Source organism: Microcebus murinus, chromosome 14, assembly GCF_040939455.1.
Source record: "Microcebus murinus isolate Inina chromosome 14, M.murinus_Inina_mat1.0, whole genome shotgun sequence".
Lineage (NCBI taxonomy): Eukaryota > Metazoa > Chordata > Mammalia > Primates > Cheirogaleidae > Microcebus > Microcebus murinus.
In genome coordinates, this window is record NC_134117.1 from 80855644 (window position 1) to 80872277 (window position 16634).

The following is a 16634-nucleotide window of genomic DNA, read 5'->3' on the forward strand; positions in this document are numbered from 1 at the left end:
GACTCTTTAAGGTCTGGCCCCTGGATGGAGGGGCACCAGGAGTAGAGGAGCAGGAAGGGGAAGGGGGTGGCCATGCGAGGGGACACTTTGAGGCCAAGTCCCAGCTTCAGCCTGATCCTCCTGGGAACCCCGCTCTGAGACAAGGAGCCGGGCTTCGCATTCCCACAGCAGCCAGTCGTGGGCTGAGGACACCTGGGGCGTTGGGAACTCCCTGGCTTCTCCTTGGTTTAACATCTGGAGCTGCTTGGGAATCGTGCCGCCACACACACCCGAGCGCAGGTGTCTTCCGCACAGACTGCGGGCCTCGCTCTTCTGAATGCCGCTAGCTCGCCACCCACCCACGGGTGAGCCTGGTCAGGGTACTTTCTCTCAGGGGCAGACTCTCATCCGGGCGGGCTACCGGTGTCTCTGTTTGCTCCTTTCTTTCTTCCATTTCGGGAAAGGCTTCCTTACTGGGTGTGGAAATCTCCTATGCCTTTCCTCGCCTATTCTGTCAGCTTTCAAATTCTCTTTCAGGCCGGGCGCGGTGGCTCAAGCCTGTAATCCTAGCTCTCTGGGAGGCCGAGGCGGGCGGATTGCTCGAGGTCAGGAGTTCGAAACCAGCCTGAGCAAGAGCCAGACCCGGTCTCTACTGTAAATAGAAAGAAATTAATTGGCCAACTAATATATATAGGAAAATGAGCCAGGCATGGTGGCGCATGCCTGTAGTCCCAGCTACTTGGGAGGCTGAGGCAGAAGGATTGCTTGAGCCCAGGAGTTTGAGGTTGCTGTGAGCTAGGCTAACGCCACTGCACTCACTCTAGCCTAGGCAACAAAGCGAGACTGTGTCTCATAAAAAAAAAAAAAAAATTCTCTTTCAGTTGCCACCCTCACAGATGGATTAGGAAACCCTTCCCGGTGCACTCATTAGTGAAATGACCTCAAGGAAGCTGGAATCCAATATCTAATCGCCGACTTTTAGCGAGTCCACACGCCAGGGTGGTCGGGGTCCAATGCAGCCCCGGCCAGGCCCAGGCCCCTTGGACCGGGCCACAGGAGGACACAGAGGAGGGTCCCGGCCCCCACGAAGCGGTGCCGGCAGTTCTCCACGGGCTTGGGCGTTTTCCAGAGGTAGGAGATGGAGGGGACTGATTTCTTCAGCGCCCCACAAACCACGCCACCCCACCCCACCCATGGGACACCTCCCCAGAGAGAGACGCCCCATACACTGGCTCCCCTCCCCCTTGCGCTGTGCCCCAGCCCTGGCCCAGGGGAATAGGCGGCCGCCCAACAACAGGGCGAGGGGGGGCGCAGCTGAAAGGGGTTGTGGGGGAGGGCGGCCCCTGGCTGGGGTCAAAGGGCGAGCGCCCCGCGCGCGCGTGCGCAGTCAGCGGTGGCGACGCGCTGGGGGTGGGCAGCGGGTAGGTGAAGGAGGCCGAGGCCGGGGGAGGAGACGAGGGGGGCTGGAAGGGCTCCACCTTGACGAGTCCAGCCGTGGAGGCGCATCTTGTGTGAGTGTGAGTGAGTGTGAGTGAGTGAGTGTGTGTGTGTGTGTGTGTGTAGAGAGACAGCCCCCCGCCCCGCCCCGCCCATCACCCCCGTCCCTCGGAGCCCGCTGGACCCGGCGGCGAACTCAACAGGCCCGGCCCGGCGCGGGGCGTGCGTGGGGCGGGAGGAGGCGGCGGGGTTAGCGCAGAGAGGCTCGGCTTCTTGAGCGGGGCAGGGGCGCCCTCCGCCGTCCACGGCCACACCACCCTGAACGCGCCCGATCTCGTCTGGTCTCGGAAGCTAAGCAGGGTCGGGCCTCGTTAGTACTTGGATGGGAGACCGCCTGGGAATACCGGGTGCCACAGGCTGCTTCTTTTTTGTTTTTGTTTTTTTTTGGCCTCTTGTTCTGTCCCCTTTCTGGGAGCGCGGCGGCGGCCCGGGGTGGGGGTGACCCCCACCCTCAGCGCCCGCCGCGGTGCCTGGCGCCCCAGCCCGCACCGTGGGGCCTCCTCTTGTCCCGAGCCGCGACACCGCCGCCACGCGGCAGCACGCGTGGCATCTGGACTGTCAGGTCTCAGACCAAAGGTCTGCTCTGTGGGAACCGACACGCTGGAGGAAACCTTGAGAGTCTGAGAGGGGAGGGAGTTCCAGAAGAAGGCCAGGATGTCATTTTGAGGGAGTGTGTGACCAGAACTCGTCCCGTTGCTTTTGGGGTTCTATGGGCTACACGTAGGAATCTTTGGTGGTGGCACCTGATGTTGGGGGATCCGGAGTCACACCCAGACCTGCTCCACAGGCTTCCTTTTACTTTTCTCTTCGGATTCATTATTTTTAAAAAGTGTCCCTTACCTCTATTATTGCATTTTCTTTTCTCTCTCTTTTCAAGCAGATGATGGGAGTCCAAGTATTCAGGTGACATGTGTTGCCCGTGCCCCCCTCCCCGCTGTGTTCTTATTCATATACCTCTCATGTTGCTCCAGCGTATCGTGGGGGTACCAATGTTAAGGTCGGGTACGTTGCCCTCTCCAAGCCTCCCCCCTCGGGTCAGAGCTTCACGTGCGCCCATCCCCCAGTCGGTGCGCACCCACCCCATTCCCAATGGATGTGTATGCCCATCCCCTCCCCCCACCCGCCCGACACCCACCCGATGAAGGTGATTCCTCTCCGTCCACTTAGGTGTCCATCCGTTCGTACCAATTTGCCGGTGAGCGCGCTCACGTGGTGCTCGTGTGTCCATTCTTGGGATACCTGGCCTACTGGAACGGGTTCCAGCTCTGGCCAGGAGAACACGAGAGGCGCCCTCTCACCGCTGCTCCTCACAGCCGAATGGCACTCCGTGGTGTCCACGCGCCACATTTTATTAATGCACTCCTGGATGGATGGGCACTCGGGTCGCTTCCACATCTTTGCGATTGTGAATTGTGCCCTAACTGTAACCCTAACCCTTACCCAGCCCGTCTCCTCTGCCCCTGCCTGACGCACTCCTCCCCGGCCAGGCCCGTCACTGTCCTGGGCCCCCGCCTGACCGGCTCCTTCCCGCCCGGCCTGTCACCGTCCTCTGCCCCTGCCTGACATGCTCCTTCCCGCCGGGCCTCTCACCGTCCTCGGCCCCTGCCTGACCGGCTCCTCCGTCGCCTGGGCCTTCCAAGGGCTTGGTGTGGACGCTGCTTCCAGGAAGCCCTCCAGAAACCCGGCAGCAGGGTGGCCGCAGCAGTCTCCAGCAGCGGTCCCTAAGTCGCGTGCGGGGGACGTGCCCCGGCTGTGCCGCGGGGGGGGGCCCAGCCTGGTGTCTTCCCTGAGGCCCTGCGGCTGCCGGCTGCCGCCCCCCGCAAGGGGAGAGCCGCGGAGGTGGGGACCGCCTCCTGATGGGATCCCGGGGCTCTCTGTCCTGCCCGAAGGCCCAGCTGGCCTGCGGGTCCTTAGAGTGGCAAAAACCTCCGAAAACTGAGACTGAGGGTCCGGTGGGTGTCTGCACTTTTGTGCTGGGCACCCCAGGGAGGCCCGGGGGCTGGCTGGACAACGTGGTCTGCTGGGCGGGGGGTTTGGAGGAGCAACTGATGCCCTTTGCACTTTGGGTAGCAAGAGTCTGAGGTGTCTCCGAGCCCTGTGCCATGTCGGGGGGGGGGGGTGCGGGTGGGAGGAGGAGGAGGAGGAGGTGGGAAGGGCCGGGGCCTGCAGTCGTGTTCCCGGGGTGGCACGGCAAGTGGCTTCTTCCACAGGCTGCTTGGCCTGGGCTCCCTGCACCTGGGCCTTTGGAGGACCGGCCCTGTGTTTGCCAACACTTCCTGCAGGGACCCAGAGCTGGGAGGTTGCATCTCTCAGCCCTGGGTCGGGCAGAGCCCCAGCGGGCCATGCCCACAACCTCTCTCAGCACCGGTCCCCCAGAAGGCTCCCTTGGGACCAGGATTCTCTTGCGGTGACTCTTTAAGGTCTGGCCCCTGGATGGAGGGGCACCAGGAGTAGAGGAGCAGGAAGGGGAAGGGGGTGGCCATGCGAGGGGACACTTTGAGGCCAAGTCCCAGCTTCAGCCTGATCCTCCTGGGAACCCCGCTCTGAGACAAGGAGCCGGGCTTCGCATTCCCACAGCAGCCAGTCGTGGGCTGAGGACACCTGGGGCGTTGGGAACTCCCTGGCTTCTCCTTGGTTTAACATCTGGAGCTGCTTGGGAATCGTGCCGCCACACACACCCGAGCGCAGGTGTCTTCCGCACAGACTGCGGGCCTCGCTCTTCTGAATGCCGCTAGCTCGCCACCCACCCACGGGTGAGCCTGGTCAGGGTACTTTCTCTCAGGGGCAGACTCTCATCCGGGCGGGCTACCGGTGTCTCTGTTTGCTCCTTTCTTTCTTCCATTTCGGGAAAGGCTTCCTTACTGGGTGTGGAAATCTCCTATGCCTTTCCTCGCCTATTCTGTCAGCTTTCAAATTCTCTTTCAGGCCGGGCGCGGTGGCTCAAGCCTGTAATCCTAGCTCTCTGGGAGGCCGAGGCGGGCGGATTGCTCGAGGTCAGGAGTTCGAAACCAGCCTGAGCAAGAGCCAGACCCGGTCTCTACTGTAAATAGAAAGAAATTAATTGGCCAACTAATATATATAGGAAAATGAGCCAGGCATGGTGGCGCATGCCTGTAGTCCCAGCTACTTGGGAGGCTGAGGCAGAAGGATTGCTTGAGCCCAGGAGTTTGAGGTTGCTGTGAGCTAGGCTAACGCCACTGCACTCACTCTAGCCTAGGCAACAAAGCGAGACTGTGTCTCATAAAAAAAAAAAAAAAAAATTCTCTTTCAGTTGCCACCCTCACAGATGGATTAGGAAACCCTTCCCGGTGCACTCATTAGTGAAATGACCTCAAGGAAGCTGGAATCCAATATCTAATCGCCGACTTTTAGCGAGTCCACACGCCAGGGTGGTCGGGGTCCAATGCAGCCCCGGCCAGGCCCAGGCCCCTTGGACCGGGCCACAGGAGGACACAGAGGAGGGTCCCGGCCCCCACGAAGCGGTGCCGGCAGTTCTCCACGGGCTTGGGCGTTTTCCAGAGGTAGGAGATGGAGGGGACTGATTTCTTCAGCGCCCCACAAACCACGCCACCCCACCCCACCCATGGGACACCTCCCCAGAGAGAGACGCCCCATACACTGGCTCCCCTCCCCCTTGCGCTGTGCCCCAGCCCTGGCCCGGGGGAATAGGCGGCCGCCCAACAACAGGGCGAGGGGGGGCGCAGCTGAAAGGGGTTGTGGGGGAGGGCGGCCCCTGGCTGGGGTCAAAGGGCGAGCGCCCCGCGCGCGCGCGTGCGCAGTCAGCGGTGGCGACGCGCTGGGGGTGGGCAGCGGGTAGGTGAAGGAGGCCGAGGCCGGGGGAGGAGACGAGGGGGGCTGGAAGGGCTCCACCTTGACGAGTCCAGCCGTGGAGGCGCATCTTGTGTGAGTGTGAGTGAGTGTGAGTGTGTGTGTGTGTGTAGAGAGACAGCCCCCCGCCCCGCCCCGCCCATCACCCCCGTCCCTCGGAGCCCGCTGGACCCGGCGGCGAACTCAACAGGCCCGGCCCGGCGCGGGGCGTGCGTGGGGCGGGAGGAGGCGGCGGGGTTAGCGCAGAGAGGCTCGGCTTCTTGAGCGGGGCAGGGGCGCCCTCCGCCGTCCACGGCCACACCACCCTGAACGCGCCCGATCTCGTCTGGTCTCGGAAGCTAAGCAGGGTCGGGCCTCGTTAGTACTTGGATGGGAGACCGCCTGGGAATACCGGGTGCCACAGGCTGCTTCTTTTTTGTTTTTGTTTTTTTTTGGCCTCTTGTTCTGTCCCCTTTCTGGGAGCGCGGCGGCGGCCCGGGGTGGGGGTGACCCCCACCCTCAGCGCCCGCCGCGGTGCCTGGCGCCCCAGCCCGCACCGTGGGGCCTCCTCTTGTCCCGAGCCGCGACACCGCCGCCACGCGGCAGCACGCGTGGCATCTGGACTGTCAGGTCTCAGACCAAAGGTCTGCTCTGTGGGAACCGACACGCTGGAGGAAACCTTGAGAGTCTGAGAGGGGAGGGAGTTCCAGAAGAAGGCCAGGATGTCATTTTGAGGGAGTGTGTGACCAGAACTCGTCCCGTTGCTTTTGGGGTTCTATGGGCTACACGTAGGAATCTTTGGTGGTGGCACCTGATGTTGGGGGATCCGGAGTCACACCCAGACCTGCTCCACAGGCTTCCTTTTACTTTTCTCTTCGGATTCATTATTTTTAAAAAGTGTCCCTTACCTCTATTATTGCATTTTCTTTTCTCTCTCTTTTCAAGCAGATGATGGGAGTCCAAGTATTCAGGTGACATGTGTTGCCCGTGCCCCCCTCCCCGCTGTGTTCTTATTCATATACCTCTCATGTTGCTCCAGCGTATCGTGGGGGTACCAATGTTAAGGTCGGGTACGTTGCCCTCTCCAAGCCTCCCCCCTCGGGTCAGAGCTTCACGTGCGCCCATCCCCCAGTCGGTGCGCACCCACCCCATTCCCAATGGATGTGTATGCCCATCCCCTCCCCCCACCCGCCCGACACCCACCCGATGAAGGTGATTCCTCTCCGTCCACTTAGGTGTCCATCCGTTCGTACCAATTTGCCGGTGAGCGCGCTCACGTGGTGCTCGTGTGTCCATTCTTGGGATACCTGGCCTACTGGAACGGGTTCCAGCTCTGGCCAGGAGAACACGAGAGGCGCCCTCTCACCGCTGCTCCTCACAGCCGAATGGCACTCCGTGGTGTCCACGCGCCACATTTTATTAATGCACTCCTGGATGGATGGGCACTCGGGTCGCTTCCACATCTTTGCGATTGTGAATTGTGCCCTAACTGTAACCCTAACCCTTACCCAGCCCGTCTCCTCTGCCCCTGCCTGACGCACTCCTCCCCGGCCAGGCCCGTCACTGTCCTGGGCCCCCGCCTGACCGGCTCCTTCCCGCCCGGCCTGTCACCGTCCTCTGCCCCTGCCTGACATGCTCCTTCCCGCCGGGCCTCTCACCGTCCTCGGCCCCTGCCTGACCGGCTCCTCCGTCGCCTGGGCCTTCCAAGGGCTTGGTGTGGACGCTGCTTCCAGGAAGCCCTCCAGAAACCCGGCAGCAGGGTGGCCGCAGCAGTCTCCAGCAGCGGTCCCTAAGTCGCGTGCGGGGGACGTGCCCCGGCTGTGCCGCGGGGGGGGCCCAGCCTGGTGTCTTCCCTGAGGCCCTGCGGCTGCCGGCTGCCGCCCCCCGCAAGGGGAGAGCCGCGGAGGTGGGGACCGCCTCCTGATGGGATCCCGGGGCTCTCTGTCCTGCCCGAAGGCCCAGCTGGCCTGCGGGTCCTTAGAGTGGCAAAAACCTCCGAAAACTGAGACTGAGGGTCCGGTGGGTGTCTGCACTTTTGTGCTGGGCACCCCAGGGAGGCCCGGGGGCTGGCTGGACAACGTGGTCTGCTGGGCGGGGGGTTTGGAGGAGCAACTGATGCCCTTTGCACTTTGGGTAGCAAGAGTCTGAGGTGTCTCCGAGCCCTGTGCCATGTCGGGGGGGGGGGTGCGGGTGGGAGGAGGAGGAGGAGGAGGTGGGAAGGGCCGGGGCCTGCAGTCGTGTTCCCGGGGTGGCACGGCAAGTGGCTTCTTCCACAGGCTGCTTGGCCTGGGCTCCCTGCACCTGGGCCTTTGGAGGACCGGCCCTGTGTTTGCCAACACTTCCTGCAGGGACCCAGAGCTGGGAGGTTGCATCTCTCAGCCCTGGGTCGGGCAGAGCCCCAGCGGGCCATGCCCACAACCTCTCTCAGCACCGGTCCCCCAGAAGGCTCCCTTGGGACCAGGATTCTCTTGCGGTGACTCTTTAAGGTCTGGCCCCTGGATGGAGGGGCACCAGGAGTAGAGGAGCAGGAAGGGGAAGGGGGTGGCCATGCGAGGGGACACTTTGAGGCCAAGTCCCAGCTTCAGCCTGATCCTCCTGGGAACCCCGCTCTGAGACAAGGAGCCGGGCTTCGCATTCCCACAGCAGCCAGTCGTGGGCTGAGGACACCTGGGGCGTTGGGAACTCCCTGGCTTCTCCTTGGTTTAACATCTGGAGCTGCTTGGGAATCGTGCCGCCACACACACCCAGGCGCAGGTGTCTTCCGCACAGACTGCGGGCCTCGCTCTTCTGAATGCCGCTAGCTCGCCACCCACCCACGGGTGAGCCTGGTCAGGGTACTTTCTCTCAGGGGCAGACTCTCATCCGGGCGGGCTACCGGTGTCTCTGTTTGCTCCTTTCTTTCTTCCATTTCGGGAAAGGCTTCCTTACTGGGTGTGGAAATCTCCTATGCCTTTCCTCGCCTATTCTGTCAGCTTTCAAATTCTCTTTCAGGCCGGGCGCGGTGGCTCAAGCCTGTAATCCTAGCTCTCTGGGAGGCCGAGGCGGGCGGATTGCTCGAGGTCAGGAGTTCGAAACCAGCCTGAGCAAGAGCCAGACCCGGTCTCTACTGTAAATAGAAAGAAATTAATTGGCCAACTAATATATATAGGAAAATGAGCCAGGCATGGTGGCGCATGCCTGTAGTCCCAGCTACTTGGGAGGCTGAGGCAGAAGGATTGCTTGAGCCCAGGAGTTTGAGGTTGCTGTGAGCTAGGCTAACGCCACTGCACTCACTCTAGCCTAGGCAACAAAGCGAGACTGTGTCTCATAAAAAAAAAAAAAAATTCTCTTTCAGTTGCCACCCTCACAGATGGATTAGGAAACCCTTCCCGGTGCACTCATTAGTGAAATGACCTCAAGGAAGCTGGAATCCAATATCTAATCGCCGACTTTTAGCGAGTCCACACGCCAGGGTGGTCGGGGTCCAATGCAGCCCCGGCCAGGCCCAGGCCCCTTGGACCGGGCCACAGGAGGACACAGAGGAGGGTCCCGGCCCCCACGAAGCGGTGCCGGCAGTTCTCCACGGGCTTGGGCGTTTTCCAGAGGTAGGAGATGGAGGGGACTGATTTCTTCAGCGCCCCACAAACCACGCCACCCCACCCCACCCATGGGACACCTCCCCAGAGAGAGACGCCCCATACACTGGCTCCCCTCCCCCTTGCGCTGTGCCCCAGCCCTGGCCCGGGGGAATAGGCGGCCGCCCAGCAACAGGGCGAGGGGGGGCGCAGCTGAAAGGGGTTGTGGGGGAGGGCGGCCCCTGGCTGGGGTCAAAGGGCGAGCGCCCCGCGCGCGCGTGCGCAGTCAGCGGTGGCGACGCGCTGGGGGTGGGCAGCGGGTAGGTGAAGGAGGCCGAGGCCGGGGGAGGAGACGAGGGGGGCTGGAAGGGCTCCACCTTGACGAGTCCAGCCGTGGAGGCGCATCTTGTGTGAGTGTGAGTGAGTGTGAGTGTGTGTGTGTGTGTGTGTGTGTAGAGAGACAGCCCCCCGCCCCGCCCCGCCCATCACCCCCGTCCCTCGGAGCCCGCTGGACCCGGCGGCGAACTCAACAGGCCCGGCGCGGGGCGTGCGTGGGGCGGGAGGAGGCGGCGGGGTTAGCGCAGAGAGGCTCGGCTTCTTGAGCGGGGCAGGGGCGCCCTCCGCCGTCCACGGCCACACCACCCTGAACGCGCCCGATCTCGTCTGGTCTCGGAAGCTAAGCAGGGTCGGGCCTCGTTAGTACTTGGATGGGAGACCGCCTGGGAATACCGGGTGCCACAGGCTGCTTCTTTTTTGTTTTTGTTTTTTTTTGGCCTCTTGTTCTGTCCCCTTTCTGGGAGCGCGGCGGCGGCCCGGGGTGGGGGTGACCCCCACCCTCAGCGCCCGCCGCGGTGCCTGGCGCCCCAGCCCGCACCGTGGGGCCTCCTCTTGTCCCGAGCCGCGACACCGCCGCCACGCGGCAGCACGCGTGGCATCTGGACTGTCAGGTCTCAGACCAAAGGTCTGCTCTGTGGGAACCGACACGCTGGAGGAAACCTTGAGAGTCTGAGAGGGGAGGGAGTTCCAGAAGAAGGCCAGGATGTCATTTTGAGGGAGTGTGTGACCAGAACTCGTCCCGTTGCTTTTGGGGTTCTATGGGCTACACGTAGGAATCTTTGGTGGTGGCACCTGATGTTGGGGGATCCGGAGTCACACCCAGACCTGCTCCACAGGCTTCCTTTTACTTTTCTCTTCGGATTCATTATTTTTAAAAAGTGTCCCTTACCTCTATTATTGCATTTTCTTTTCTCTCTCTTTTCAAGCAGATGATGGGAGTCCAAGTATTCAGGTGACATGTGTTGCCCGTGCCCCCCTCCCCGCTGTGTTCTTATTCATATACCTCTCATGTTGCTCCAGCGTATCGTGGGGGTACCAATGTTAAGGTCGGGTACGTTGCCCTCTCCAAGCCTCCCCCCTCGGGTCAGAGCTTCACGTGCGCCCATCCCCCAGTCGGTGCGCACCCACCCCATTCCCAATGGATGTGTATGCCCATCCCCTCCCCCCACCCGCCCGACACCCACCCGATGAAGGTGATTCCTCTCCGTCCACTTAGGTGTCCATCCGTTCGTACCAATTTGCCGGTGAGCGCGCTCACGTGGTGCTCGTGTGTCCATTCTTGGGATACCTGGCCTACTGGAACGGGTTCCAGCTCTGGCCAGGAGAACACGAGAGGCGCCCTCTCACCGCTGCTCCTCACAGCCGAATGGCACTCCGTGGTGTCCACGCGCCACATTTTATTAATGCACTCCTGGATGGATGGGCACTCGGGTCGCTTCCACATCTTTGCGATTGTGAATTGTGCCCTAACTGTAACCCTAACCCTTACCCAGCCCGTCTCCTCTGCCCCTGCCTGACGCACTCCTCCCCGGCCAGGCCCGTCACTGTCCTGGGCCCCCGCCTGACCGGCTCCTTCCCGCCCGGCCTGTCACCGTCCTCTGCCCCTGCCTGACATGCTCCTTCTCGCCGGGCCTCTCACCGTCCTCGGCCCCTGCCTGACCGGCTCCTCCGTCGCCTGGGCCTTCCAAGGGCTTGGTGTGGACGCTGCTTCCAGGAAGCCCTCCAGAAACCCGGCAGCAGGGTGGCCGCAGCAGTCTCCAGCAGCGGTCCCTAAGTCGCGTGCGGGGGACGTGCCCCGGCTGTGCCGCGGGGGGGCCCAGCCTGGTGTCTTCCCTGAGGCCCTGCGGCTGCCGGCTGCCGCCCCCCGCAAGGGGAGAGCCGCGGAGGTGGGGACCGCCTCCTGATGGGATCCCGGGGCTCTCTGTCCTGCCCGAAGGCCCAGCTGGCCTGCGGGTCCTTAGAGTGGCAAAAACCTCCGAAAACTGAGACTGAGGGTCCGGTGGGTGTCTGCACTTTTGTGCTGGGCACCCCAGGGAGGCCCGGGGGCTGGCTGGACAACGTGGTCTGCTGGGCGGGGGGTTTGGAGGAGCAACTGATGCCCTTTGCACTTTGGGTAGCAAGAGTCTGAGGTGTCTCCGAGCCCTGTGCCATGTCGGGGGGGGGGTGCGGGTGGGAGGAGGAGGAGGAGGAGGTGGGAAGGGCCGGGGCCTGCAGTCGTGTTCCCGGGGTGGCACGGCAAGTGGCTTCTTCCACAGGCTGCTTGGCCTGGGCTCCCTGCACCTGGGCCTTTGGAGGACCGGCCCTGTGTTTGCCAACACTTCCTGCAGGGACCCAGAGCTGGGAGGTTGCATCTCTCAGCCCTGGGTCGGGCAGAGCCCCAGCGGGCCATGCCCACAACCTCTCTCAGCACCGGTCCCCCAGAAGGCTCCCTTGGGACCAGGATTCTCTTGCGGTGACTCTTTAAGGTCTGGCCCCTGGATGGAGGGGCACCAGGAGTAGAGGAGCAGGAAGGGGAAGGGGGTGGCCATGCGAGGGGACACTTTGAGGCCAAGTCCCAGCTTCAGCCTGATCCTCCTGGGAACCCCGCTCTGAGACAAGGAGCCGGGCTTCGCATTCCCACAGCAGCCAGTCGTGGGCTGAGGACACCTGGGGCGTTGGGAACTCCCTGGCTTCTCCTTGGTTTAACATCTGGAGCTGCTTGGGAATCGTGCCGCCACACACACCCAGGCGCAGGTGTCTTCCGCACAGACTGCGGGCCTCGCTCTTCTGAATGCCGCTAGCTCGCCACCCACCCACGGGTGAGCCTGGTCAGGGTACTTTCTCTCAGGGGCAGACTCTCATCCGGGCGGGCTACCGGTGTCTCTGTTTGCTCCTTTCTTTCTTCCATTTCGGGAAAGGCTTCCTTACTGGGTGTGGAAATCTCCTATGCCTTTCCTCGCCTATTCTGTCAGCTTTCAAATTCTCTTTCAGGCCGGGCGCGGTGGCTCAAGCCTGTAATCCTAGCTCTCTGGGAGGCCGAGGCGGGCGGATTGCTCGAGGTCAGGAGTTCGAAACCAGCCTGAGCAAGAGCCAGACCCGGTCTCTACTGTAAATAGAAAGAAATTAATTGGCCAACTAATATATATAGGAAAATGAGCCAGGCATGGTGGCGCATGCCTGTAGTCCCAGCTACTTGGGAGGCTGAGGCAGAAGGATTGCTTGAGCCCAGGAGTTTGAGGTTGCTGTGAGCTAGGCTAACGCCACTGCACTCACTCTAGCCTAGGCAACAAAGCGAGACTGTGTCTCATAAAAAAAAAAAAAAATTCTCTTTCAGTTGCCACCCTCACAGATGGATTAGGAAACCCTTCCCGGTGCACTCATTAGTGAAATGACCTCAAGGAAGCTGGAATCCAATATCTAATCGCCGACTTTTAGCGAGTCCACACGCCAGGGTGGTCGGGGTCCAATGCAGCCCCGGCCAGGCCCAGGCCCCTTGGACCGGGCCACAGGAGGACACAGAGGAGGGTCCCGGCCCCCACGAAGCGGTGCCGGCAGTTCTCCACGGGCTTGGGCGTTTTCCAGAGGTAGGAGATGGAGGGGACTGATTTCTTCAGCGCCCCACAAACCACGCCACCCCACCCCACCCATGGGACACCTCCCCAGAGAGAGACGCCCCATACACTGGCTCCCCTCCCCCTTGCGCTGTGCCCCAGCCCTGGCCCGGGGGAATAGGCGGCCGCCCAGCAACAGGGCGAGGGGGGGCGCAGCTGAAAGGGGTTGTGGGGGAGGGCGGCCCCTGGCTGGGGTCAAAGGGCGAGCGCCCCGCGCGCGCGTGCGCAGTCAGCGGTGGCGACGCGCTGGGGGTGGGCAGCGGGTAGGTGAAGGAGGCCGAGGCCGGGGGAGGAGACGAGGGGGGCTGGAAGGGCTCCACCTTGACGAGTCCAGCCGTGGAGGCGCATCTTGTGTGAGTGTGAGTGAGTGTGAGTGTGTGTGTGTGTGTGTGTGTGTAGAGAGACAGCCCCCCGCCCCGCCCCGCCCATCACCCCCGTCCCTCGGAGCCCGCTGGACCCGGCGGCGAACTCAACAGGCCCGGCGCGGGGCGTGCGTGGGGCGGGAGGAGGCGGCGGGGTTAGCGCAGAGAGGCTCGGCTTCTTGAGCGGGGCAGGGGCGCCCTCCGCCGTCCACGGCCACACCACCCTGAACGCGCCCGATCTCGTCTGGTCTCGGAAGCTAAGCAGGGTCGGGCCTCGTTAGTACTTGGATGGGAGACCGCCTGGGAATACCGGGTGCCACAGGCTGCTTCTTTTTTGTTTTTGTTTTTTTTTGGCCTCTTGTTCTGTCCCCTTTCTGGGAGCGCGGCGGCGGCCCGGGGTGGGGGTGACCCCCACCCTCAGCGCCCGCCGCGGTGCCTGGCGCCCCAGCCCGCACCGTGGGGCCTCCTCTTGTCCCGAGCCGCGACACCGCCGCCACGCGGCAGCACGCGTGGCATCTGGACTGTCAGGTCTCAGACCAAAGGTCTGCTCTGTGGGAACCGACACGCTGGAGGAAACCTTGAGAGTCTGAGAGGGGAGGGAGTTCCAGAAGAAGGCCAGGATGTCATTTTGAGGGAGTGTGTGACCAGAACTCGTCCCGTTGCTTTTGGGGTTCTATGGGCTACACGTAGGAATCTTTGGTGGTGGCACCTGATGTTGGGGGATCCGGAGTCACACCCAGACCTGCTCCACAGGCTTCCTTTTACTTTTCTCTTCGGATTCATTATTTTTAAAAAGTGTCCCTTACCTCTATTATTGCATTTTCTTTTCTCTCTCTTTTCAAGCAGATGATGGGAGTCCAAGTATTCAGGTGACATGTGTTGCCCGTGCCCCCCTCCCCGCTGTGTTCTTATTCATATACCTCTCATGTTGCTCCAGCGTATCGTGGGGGTACCAATGTTAAGGTCGGGTACGTTGCCCTCTCCAAGCCTCCCCCCTCGGGTCAGAGCTTCACGTGCGCCCATCCCCCAGTCGGTGCGCACCCACCCCATTCCCAATGGATGTGTATGCCCATCCCCTCCCCCCACCCGCCCGACACCCACCCGATGAAGGTGATTCCTCTCCGTCCACTTAGGTGTCCATCCGTTCGTACCAATTTGCCGGTGAGCGCGCTCACGTGGTGCTCGTGTGTCCATTCTTGGGATACCTGGCCTACTGGAACGGGTTCCAGCTCTGGCCAGGAGAACACGAGAGGCGCCCTCTCACCGCTGCTCCTCACAGCCGAATGGCACTCCGTGGTGTCCACGCGCCACATTTTATTAATGCACTCCTGGATGGATGGGCACTCGGGTCGCTTCCACATCTTTGCGATTGTGAATTGTGCCCTAACTGTAACCCTAACCCTTACCCAGCCCGTCTCCTCTGCCCCTGCCTGACGCACTCCTCCCCGGCCAGGCCCGTCACTGTCCTGGGCCCCCGCCTGACCGGCTCCTTCCCGCCCGGCCTGTCACCGTCCTCTGCCCCTGCCTGACATGCTCCTTCTCGCCGGGCCTCTCACCGTCCTCGGCCCCTGCCTGACCGGCTCCTCCGTCGCCTGGGCCTTCCAAGGGCTTGGTGTGGACGCTGCTTCCAGGAAGCCCTCCAGAAACCCGGCAGCAGGGTGGCCGCAGCAGTCTCCAGCAGCGGTCCCTAAGTCGCGTGCGGGGGACGTGCCCCGGCTGTGCCGCGGGGGGGCCCAGCCTGGTGTCTTCCCTGAGGCCCTGCGGCTGCCGGCTGCCGCCCCCCGCAAGGGGAGAGCCGCGGAGGTGGGGACCGCCTCCTGATGGGATCCCGGGGCTCTCTGTCCTGCCCGAAGGCCCAGCTGGCCTGCGGGTCCTTAGAGTGGCAAAAACCTCCGAAAACTGAGACTGAGGGTCCGGTGGGTGTCTGCACTTTTGTGCTGGGCACCCCAGGGAGGCCCGGGGGCTGGCTGGACAACGTGGTCTGCTGGGCGGGGGGTTTGGAGGAGCAACTGATGCCCTTTGCACTTTGGGTAGCAAGAGTCTGAGGTGTCTCCGAGCCCTGTGCCATGTCGGGGGGGGGGTGCGGGTGGGAGGAGGAGGAGGAGGAGGTGGGAAGGGCCGGGGCCTGCAGTCGTGTTCCCGGGGTGGCACGGCAAGTGGCTTCTTCCACAGGCTGCTTGGCCTGGGCTCCCTGCACCTGGGCCTTTGGAGGACCGGCCCTGTGTTTGCCAACACTTCCTGCAGGGACCCAGAGCTGGGAGGTTGCATCTCTCAGCCCTGGGTCGGGCAGAGCCCCAGCGGGCCATGCCCACAACCTCTCTCAGCACCGGTCCCCCAGAAGGCTCCCTTGGGACCAGGATTCTCTTGCGGTGACTCTTTAAGGTCTGGCCCCTGGATGGAGGGGCACCAGGAGTAGAGGAGCAGGAAGGGGAAGGGGGTGGCCATGCGAGGGGACACTTTGAGGCCAAGTCCCAGCTTCAGCCTGATCCTCCTGGGAACCCCGCTCTGAGACAAGGAGCCGGGCTTCGCATTCCCACAGCAGCCAGTCGTGGGCTGAGGACACCTGGGGCGTTGGGAACTCCCTGGCTTCTCCTTGGTTTAACATCTGGAGCTGCTTGGGAATCGTGCCGCCACACACACCCGAGCGCAGGTGTCTTCCGCACAGACTGCGGGCCTCGCTCTTCTGAATGCCGCTAGCTCGCCACCCACCCACGGGTGAGCCTGGTCAGGGTACTTTCTCTCAGGGGCAGACTCTCATCCGGGCGGGCTACCGGTGTCTCTGTTTGCTCCTTTCTTTCTTCCATTTCGGGAAAGGCTTCCTTACTGGGTGTGGAAATCTCCTATGCCTTTCCTCGCCTATTCTGTCAGCTTTCAAATTCTCTTTCAGGCCGGGCGCGGTGGCTCAAGCCTGTAATCCTAGCTCTCTGGGAGGCCGAGGCGGGCGGATTGCTCGAGGTCAGGAGTTCGAAACCAGCCTGAGCAAGAGCCAGACCCGGTCTCTACTGTAAATAGAAAGAAATTAATTGGCCAACTAATATATATAGGAAAATGAGCCAGGCATGGTGGCGCATGCCTGTAGTCCCAGCTACTTGGGAGGCTGAGGCAGAAGGATTGCTTGAGCCCAGGAGTTTGAGGTTGCTGTGAGCTAGGCTAACGCCACTGCACTCACTCTAGCCTAGGCAACAAAGCGAGACTGTGTCTCATAAAAAAAAAAAAAAAATTCTCTTTCAGTTGCCACCCTCACAGATGGATTAGGAAACCCTTCCCGGTGCACTCATTAGTGAAATGACCTCAAGGAAGCTGGAATCCAATATCTAATCGCCGACTTTTAGCGAGTCCACACGCCAGGGTGGTCGGGGTCCAATGCAGCCCCGGCCAGGCCCAGGCCCCTTGGACCGGGCCACAGGAGGACACAGAGGAGGGTCCCGGCCCCCACGAAGCGGTGCCGGCAGTTCTCCACGGGCTTGGGCGTTTTCCAGAGGTAGGAGATGGAGGGGACTGATTTCTTC

General features: G+C 62.3%; 4 pseudogenes; all 4 read left to right on the forward strand.

Annotated features, from left to right (window-relative positions):
* The first annotated feature begins 1716 nt into the window (after nt 1–1716).
* LOC142875998 (uncharacterized) lies at nt 1717–1835 on the forward strand (annotated as a pseudogene).
* Nucleotides 1836–5591: 3756 nt separating this feature from the next.
* LOC142875999 (uncharacterized) lies at nt 5592–5710 on the forward strand (annotated as a pseudogene).
* Nucleotides 5711–9462: 3752 nt separating this feature from the next.
* Nucleotides 9463–9581, forward strand: LOC142876000 (uncharacterized; annotated as a pseudogene).
* Nucleotides 9582–13331: 3750 nt separating this feature from the next.
* LOC142876001 (uncharacterized) lies at nt 13332–13450 on the forward strand (annotated as a pseudogene).
* The last annotated feature ends 3184 nt before the right edge of the window (nt 13451–16634 follow it).